This window comes from Apium graveolens, chromosome 1, assembly GCF_009905375.1.
Source record: "Apium graveolens cultivar Ventura chromosome 1, ASM990537v1, whole genome shotgun sequence".
In the NCBI taxonomy this organism is placed as follows: domain Eukaryota; kingdom Viridiplantae; phylum Streptophyta; class Magnoliopsida; order Apiales; family Apiaceae; genus Apium; species Apium graveolens.
In genome coordinates this window covers 99,431,616-99,440,995 of record NC_133647.1, presented here as the reverse complement: position 1 = coordinate 99,440,995, position 9,380 = coordinate 99,431,616, and positions in this window count along the sequence as shown.

Here is a 9,380-nt window from a genome sequence, read left to right as displayed (position 1 = left end):
TATTATTTATCAGGGTTTCAAAAATTTCCAAAAATTGGGGTTATTACACTCCATAATCTATATCTATATAGCCAACCATGTTAAGCATAATATCTTTAGGGTACTTTACTCCAAGAGTTGGTAGTCCCTTAAGAAATCTAATAATCTTGTTAATAGCTATAAGATTGAATTCTCTAGGATCCACTTGGAACCTTGCACATTGGCATCTTGAGAACATTACATGTTGTCTATTAGAATTTGAGTAAAAGAGTGAGCTTGTCATACCTCTATAGCTTGTCATTATACCTGAGTTGCATTGATCAAGCTTTAGTGGTTTCTGTTGGTCAGTAGTATTGGCATGTTCAGAATCTTCCAAAAGTTTACATCTTCAAACGATCCTTAACTTACTTGTATTTCCATCATTCTTTTGGTTTACTTGAGCTTCTAAAGAAATATTCTTTTGGCATGCTTGAAGTAATTCCAAATAGAATTGCAACCTTTCCAACACGCTCCTCCATACCTACTTTGCAATTACTTAGCAAATTTGTGCACACAAGTTTTTGTTAGTAGACCAACATATAACATTATCATGATATAACTGCACATATATAACATTATGTATGTGCCTAGTGATAAGAGAGATATTAATATGACGACTCTACTAGTTCATATTTAATTATAACTTCAGTTAGAGTGCCATACCATGTCGTTGATGATTTATTGAGTAAGATACCATTTCATACCAACCAGAGGTAAGCTTGTGAAGAAGACATAGATAGAGTCTAATAGATCTGCAACTGCAAAGTCCATGAACTATTGTGCATTGACTTCTTCCTTTGACTCACCAACCAGTAGTACACTTGTTCATATTTACCAGAGTCCAATTCTATGTAGAATGTGCAACATATGCCTGATATGTCATAATATCCTCAAGTCTCGTCACTGGTGCTTTCTTTTAGATACTTCTTCCTGATAATAACCTAGCATCCATTTTGGCCTTGTCCCTCGTAACAATGCCATTGTCATCCAGTTTGACTTCTGGTTATCCTTGTACCATTTACAATATTGTCATTTGGTTCGGATACCGGCTTCCCTACAATCTGCTTGCTAACTGATTGAGTTCATTTTGCTTTACAATCATCCAATCAATCCGGATCTATCAGAGCTTCCGTAGCTTTCTTAGTTTCTTCTTCAGATAGAAAACTAGAAAATTAATCATTCATACTTAGTAGCCCTGCTAATCATTACTCAACCATCTGGATCACTTAAGAACTAGACTCTGGGAATAATATTGACATCAAACCCTTTGTCTCAGCAGATATGTTCTTGGAGTGTCCTCTTGATATTCAATGTGGTGTTGTGTCTGACTAGTTGATCCTTCTATTGCTCCCCCTAAACTGTTGCTGGGATTTCCTGAAAATCCTTACCCTTGTTGACTGGCTTCATTAAAATAATGAGTTGTGTTATACACTGCCATTCCACTGCTTGGATATGAATCATCAATACCATTAATTTCTCCTTTAACGGCTCGGAGCATTGAGTTATTGAATTGTGCACTTAGAATGTCTATCACCTTTTATTGATCAATTACAGATGCCCTGTAGGTTGTAGACTCCACTGAGTAGCCATGGAAAATATCCTATCTAGTCTTATCTACAAATGCCAAGATCCTCAAACAACTGAAAACATTTAATTGTTTGCTTTTATAGAATATTCTCTCCAAAAACTTTCATGTTATCCAGTGTTTGCTTATTTGGCCATTAACTCATTAGTGGTCTTCATGTATACAACCTAATCAAGGCTTGATCTTACTTGTTGCAAACTATTTTGACTACTCCAACCCTTTGGTATTTAGAAAGTCTTGATTAGCTTGATATTTCCCTTGTAGCTTTAATGAAGTTCTTGTTCTTCCTTTGTACAACTCCATTCTGACACGGAGCTCCTAGTGTTGAATATGTCTCAGAATATTCTTGATGTTACATATATTAATCAGAACTGCTTCTTGAATTCAGTCTCATTATCAGTTCATAAGATCATTTCTTTTACAGTTGCTTCCATCTTGATCTTCTGATAAGATCCATCACCATTTGTGATTTCTTGTCTTGAGAACGCACGAACAATAACTTTGTTTAATAAGAGTAGTCAACCACCATCAGTAAGGTATATCTTTACTTTGATGTGATGTTGTCTTTGACTTCTCTTCCTGACATGCCTCACACTTACCATCTTCTGAATTCCAGATGAGGCAGTCCTCTCACTAACCCCTTTTTGAAAAAGAGTTCCTTGAGTTGATGTTCATGGGTGAGAGCTTCTAATGCCATAGCTAAACTTTTTTCAGATGAAGTTTTACAGTAGAAACCATTGACTTCACCTTTTCAGGGATTGCAATCTAGCCATGAGCATATCCTTCCCTTACTCTACAAGATCAAGCTTCTCAACCTTCATGCTTCGGATGAGACACTAACCCTTCATTGAATTGACATTTTGTCCTTTGATGCAGAATTGTCTGATTAGAGGTTTTGTTCCTTGATTCTCTAGCAAGAAAGATGTTTCAATTATTATCAGTGACTCCAATGATTAGTTGTTATCAGTGATATCAATTATTGCATCCATGATGACATCCTTTTTTCTGCATAGCTTTCCCGTGATTAAAACCTTTGTTGTCATCTCCAAAGATTATTGATGGAATACCTTTTGTTAATCACATTTGATTGTGAGGCTCTTTCTTTGATCATATGCTTTGAGTATGAATTTCGAAGAATACATATGAATTAATTACCCTGTTATGTCCTGTACTCACAAATGGATTAACAGTTCTTGGTACCCAACTTATCCGTTTAGGTCCATATGGATTAGAGATTTTACTATAAACAAATATAACAACAGCTGCAACCTTATCATGCTAATTCTTATCTTAGACTGACCATTTTCTCCAATTTAATACCCTTGACAGATTTGTCTCTAGGCTAGGGGAAAATGGTTCCAACCTTACATAAGGAGGACTAACAGTCTTTACCCTATTGTAATCCTAAACATGCTTTCTATAATTGATGCAAATTCTAGGAGATGCATTCACGGCATAGAAATAATCAAAAATTTAAATAGGAATACATGGCATTCATTCAGAAACATTACACATAAGAATTAAGCAAAATAGGCATGATATGGAACAAACAGAATTAACAAATAAATCATTAATTCTATCTAGTCTAATCTCGTTGAAGAATCTCATCTAGCTATCTCAATCTAATTATAAACTAATACATCTTAACAAATAATTCAGATCAAATGAATAAATTACAATGTAATAGGATACAGAAGATAAGCATAAACAAAGGTCTTAAGTGCTGGAAAACATATATCTCACTAAAGCAATTAATCATATTCAACAAATATTCAAACACATATTTAAGATCATCTAGAGTAACATGCACAAGTTAAACATCAATCCAAGTTACCAGAATAATAATCTAGTGAACTAGTTCAGCATTATCTATGTGTGATGTTTTCATGCTTGTGCAAGTGTTAAACATTTAAACGCTAAGATCTTATCATGCATTGAATATTGAGAACAAAATATTGCAGTGGTTCAAAAAATTGAAACCTGAGATATGTGAGTTGGACCATCTTCAAAGATTGCTATAAAAGCAAGATATTCATGATTCTCGTCATCTGATCCATCCTAACTCTTTCCCGATGCACTATAAGTTTTGATTGGCTGCTTCCCTAAAAAAATATTCCACCTTTGTCACAGCTCTTCAATTGAATCCCTACTCATCCTTGTTTATCAAGCTTCTTATTTTGTTGTAGCAAAACCTCTGATAGTTACTTGACACATATATCTTGTCATAACTGTAGCTATCAAATCTTGTATCTGTCCCAATCTCAGTCTTGTAATCACCTCTTGAACTGAATCTGTAAAAATCTCTACTTCGGAATAGATAGGATTGATCCTTGGATATAGCTTCTGTATTCTATCTGAATCCAATGTGACCAAACTTCCCTGACATGTGAAACACTTCCCTGACGTCTAGTCCCTCAAGTACTTCTACCTAAGCTTCTTCTGATTCAGCTATGAGTAACTCTTACATTCTGTCTTGAGGTTCCAACTTTACTACCTGTGACTGAGATGTTTGTTTGTCCCCACTATTCTCTCTGACCTCCACAATTCCTTCATGTATGATCTCATTGATTCCCGGATAAATATAGCATTGGTACAAACCACTGTGTGACTGTATAATCTGGTATCATAGGGTTGTCTTAAAATCTCCGAGAAAAGTTGTACCCGTAGAAATTTCATTCATTTCCTGCATCCGAAAATCTAGTGGTATCCTATGGAGTAAGCCTTTGAGGAAGTTCCACAATTTTCGTCTATAGGTCTTGAAATCAGTTCCATTTGAGTAAGAAAACTATTTCCTATAATTTCTGTGTACGGGAATTTTCCGTCTGAATAGCACATAGTCTTCGTTTCCTTCGAAAGATTAAAATCCACTTTAAAAGCTCGGAGGAATCCTGAGTCTACCAGTCCGTTCAGTACCCTTAATTTAATATTTAGGAGATATTTAAATTTCCAATATTTTTAATTTTCTTAAAAAATAAATTAATCAAAGATAAATATTTATGTAAAATCTAATTTCCAAGAATTTTGAATTTTCTTAAAAATTAAATAAAATGTAAATTATTATCTAAGAAAAATTTAAACTTAAGAATTTTAAATTTTTATGGAAAAATAAATAAATCAGAAATAATTATTTTGGGGCTACAAAATTATGAACAAGTGTTTCTCTGGCGACTATAGGTTAATAGGAGCAAATTTAGCCAACTCCTATATGGCGACTACTGTGCTCCCATGTACAAGGGCTCTATGGCGACTACAGTGTTCCCTTAGCAGTCAACTGTTCTGTGGCGATCACAGTGTTTCCCTAGTGTGGGAAGCTCTATGGCGACCACATAGTGTAAATTACACCAGCTCCTCTGTGGCGACCACGGAGATTACCTAGAGCCAAAAGCTCTATGGCGACTCATGGAGCATGTTTCTTCTAACTCCCCTGTGGAGACCACAGTGGCTTCCTTGTACTTTGACAACCTCTATGGTGACTAGAGAGAAGATTCTGCCTTAGAGAACTTCTGCGTCTATGACGACTACTGCGTATCACCTGTACAAGTCGTCTATGGCGACTCCTAGATCCATCTAGGAGGAAAAGAAATTGCCTTGGGAGTAATCAAAGTGTCTAAAAATTGGAAGCTAAATAATCGAATCAAAAACTAATTAAATTATAAATTTTTATTCACTAAAATTTAAGTGGTAAATCAATTTAGTTAAATTTATAAGATAAATTTATTTAAATTAAGTTCATAAAATAAACTTAATTAAATTAAATTTATAAAACAAATTTGCTAAATCTAATTTATAAAATAAATTTATGTAAATGAAAAATTAATAAAATAAATTAATTTGAGGATCCTGATTTATATATCAATCAGTCAGCTCTGATTCCAATTGTTAGGTCCCGAATTATCGTAGAAGGGGGGCTTCAATACGATAATCACTAAATTAAAAATTATTTCGAATCTTTAGCGGATATAGATTTAGTGCTCGATTAGTGGTTCCGTGTGCTTGAGATGAATAGTGTTTGGAAATATAAAACGAGGAACACAAGATATTCGGGGAAGTATATATTCATATATAAATCCGAAAGGGGTGTTGCTACAATCCAGTAAATAAATTAACCGGTTACAATCCAAGAACAACAATATTCTTGATTCTACAAAGATCAACAAATTAAATCATATACAATGATCTAGATTTTGTTTGTCTACGAATTTAATTATCGGGTAACGATTATAATGCCACTATGAATATACAAGAATTAAATCAGACATTATAACGTTACTCCGGTGAGAAGTATAATGGATATACAATGCACCCGGAGCTTCTCTGTATTTTTTTTGCTGCTTATTTTATCTCCTCTCATCGGAAAAGAAGATAAAAACTCAGAACAATACAACTTATTCATTCTGCTTCAAAGTGTAGACTTTATATCTGTTGAAATACGTGGCCAATTGTTTACAACATAATTCAATTGATAACTCAATACTCAATAAAGTTGTGGCTGAGGTTTCTATGGAGACCAAGGTAATACAAGCTCTATGGCGACCAAGAGTGAATTTTGCCTTAGAAAAATTCAACTCAATATCTCTGTGGTGACTCAAGTGTATAGAGGGTAAATTTTGCCTTAGAAAAATTCATCATTTTTCTCTATGGTGACCAGAGGGGAATAGAGGGTGATTTTGCCTTATAAAAAAATCACTCCACTTCTTAGTGGTGATCAGAGGGGAGCAGAGGATGTTTTTACCTTAGAAAAAATTCACTCTACTTCTCTATGGCGACCAGAGGGGAGTAGAGGGTATTTTTGCCTTAGAAAAAATTCACTCCACTTCTCTATGGAGACCAGAGGTGAACATAGGGTGTTTTTGCCTTAGAAAAAATTCACTCCACTTCTCTATGGCGACCGGAGGGGAGCAGAGGGTGTTTTTGCCTTAGAAAAAATTCACTCCACTTCTCTATGACGACCAGAGGGGAGCAGAGGGTGTTTTTACCTTAGAAAAAATTCACTCCACTTCTCTGTGTATCACACTAAGTCAAGATCAGTTCCTGTACTGAAATATTGAACCGTACTTTCAAGATATTGCTTCTGAAGACCAATATACTAATCAGGATGACTCGTACTACAAGGTAGTGATCATCTTGACTTAGTTTCCGTAGAGCATTGCATTCCCTGAGCTGTCCTATCTTCAAGTCTTCTCTCTTGAGTCTTTGTCTGAATCATAAAACCTATATTATCTGATACGAATCCTCACTTAACAATCCTTCTAATGATAATAGTCAGATTCCTTTCATGAAACGCTGACGCCTAGTGCAACTGGTCTGGTTCACAGACGATTAGCTCCGATTCAGGTCTTCGTATTATAACCTTGATTACATTTTTAAGCTTGCAACAACTTTACTGCTTCGAACACTGACTGTCAATAAACAACTGTACTTTCACTAGAATCCTTTCTAGTACTGTAGACAACATCTTCATTGCTACTACAATCTTGAATACTTCATTCATTGTTCTTCACCGACGCTTGAGCATATAAATGAACTTCTATAAGTGAGTATAGCTTCAAGACTGCAATTGTCTTCTTTAACCTCTGTCTATACCATGTCTTCAATTCTTCATATTCCTATGCTTTGAACACTGTCTATCTTCAATCAATGCTGATACATTGAAATCTTCTGGTAGCACTTGTACACTGAATCTTCATCATTTCTGAAACCCTGAAAGTCTTTAACCTTTATTCTTCACTGAGGCATGATCATATTAATGAACTTCTTTCAGTGACCTGTAAATAGACTTCAAGCTTTCTTCTAATCTTTTGATTCTTTGTATTTTCCTTGTCTTCATTTCTTCTGATTTCTTGTGTAGTCATAGTATTATTATTAACCTGTCATGTTCTAGTGTTGTTCTCGTGTTGAGTTATCACATAACTGTTCATACAATTACGCAGTCTCACCATCAGCGGCAATCAAAGCCATGCAAGGCCATAACAGTCACTTGTTAGAAGAACCCTCCTCTTTCTCACCATTCCCCGCTCCCTGACCTTCTTTCTCCTCCTCCTTCTCTTCCTCATTCGAACTAGCCTCGGAGGAGGAGTTGTTGCGCCTTGCAACCGGCTCCCTGATCTTCCCGTAAAGGACTGCTTTGGAGTTGGGACTGCCCGAAGGGGCCTTGCCCTTGGAACCGGAACCCCCGTGGATGGAACTGGATTGAGACCGCATGCGGGGAGTCTCGAGCACAGACCCAGAAGCCTGCCCGGATAGGGCCATAACAGGCAACTCCCCGAGGCAAGAGAGGAGGCTCGGGTCTACCACGTCCGGATACATGCCATGAACATCTTTGACTCCTCTCTTCCAACCCAAATCTAGTTTACAGGGCGCATCTCATCATCGTGTGCATCCATCATCTTAGTAAACGATGAAGATCTATGGTATGAGTCCACAAGCTCTCTCCACTCCTTCTTCCTTTTCTCCCCCACCTTAAAGAACTTCCTCTCCAAGGCAGCAATCTTTCCCTCCGCTTTATAAACTTTGGACTCCCACTCATCCAAAGATATCTTCATTTTGTTCATTGAGGACTACAGCGCCGCAGAGTCACTTCTTATCTTTATGCTTTGAGTGGAGGACGCGGGAAAGTAAGCATTGGCCTGATAAGGATAACATAAAATGGAGTTGTAAAAAAGTTTAAGTAAGAAGGGCTGAGTCCCCAAACACAAGACTTGGCCAACCTGCATGAAATAGGGCCTTTTGGCCAAGAAGAACCCTCTGCAGGGGTGGTTCCTATGAAATCTTTTAAGTCCTAAAATAAGTGCACTTAAATGAAAGTTTATGCAAGTTATAATGTACTTGATACAAGGCTTGTGCCCCCAACATCTCGGCTTTAAGAAGTTTCTCGCCAGATGAGACAAACAGAAGGTCGGGAGGAGTAATACAATTCTTCGACCACTCGAGGGCTAGGCCCGGACTGCTGAGCACCGAATTATTGGTGAAGATACCCCTAGAAGGTTCCCAAGGAATTCCTGCACTCCCGTCAAAGTCTTTGGTTTTCTTCTGACCAGATCCAGATGCTTCAAGGAAAGCAGGAATCTTAGAGTCACAGTTTTCCTGCTTGGCTGCGTCCCGAGCCATTCTTCCCGTGACCACATCGCTCTTCTTGGCCACAGCATCAAGAGCCTCAGCAGCTGAAGCAAGATAAAAAGAAGGCAGATATAAGAATAAACTTGTACAAAGTTGAAGAAGAATAAAAATAAATACCCTCTTTAGAAAGGCTGCTAATGCCAGCCTCGGCAAGCTTAGATTTCGTAATGAACTCCCAGAAAGGAGTTCTCCTATCATCATCAATAAGGAGGTCACGAGCATGAAGCTCAGAATCCAAAAGGTGGAGGATGTATTGAGAATTGTCAACCGGACTACTGAATTCACGCCTGAAGTACACCCCCCAGTCTTCATCCCCTCATTCTAAGACCACAAACTTCTTATTCTAATTGTGGTTTGAGTCATGAAGAGAACTCGTGTTCAGCATGTGAGGAACATGAGATCTGTGTTGTAACACAATCCAACCGGGTCTATTCAGAAGAAAAGCTTTCATCATGAAGATGCTTCAGAACATCGTTACGCTCAATGGGATGCCCAAGTCGTGGCACCTCACTATGAAGAAAATGATAAAAGCCCGCCTGTTGGGGTAGAGCTGACACGGATGAATCTTGAGCTCAGCTAGGAGCCTCGAGATGAAGGGGTGCAGAGGGAACCTTAGCCCAGACTTCAGGGCTGCTTTATATACAAATAGCCTTCGCGGACT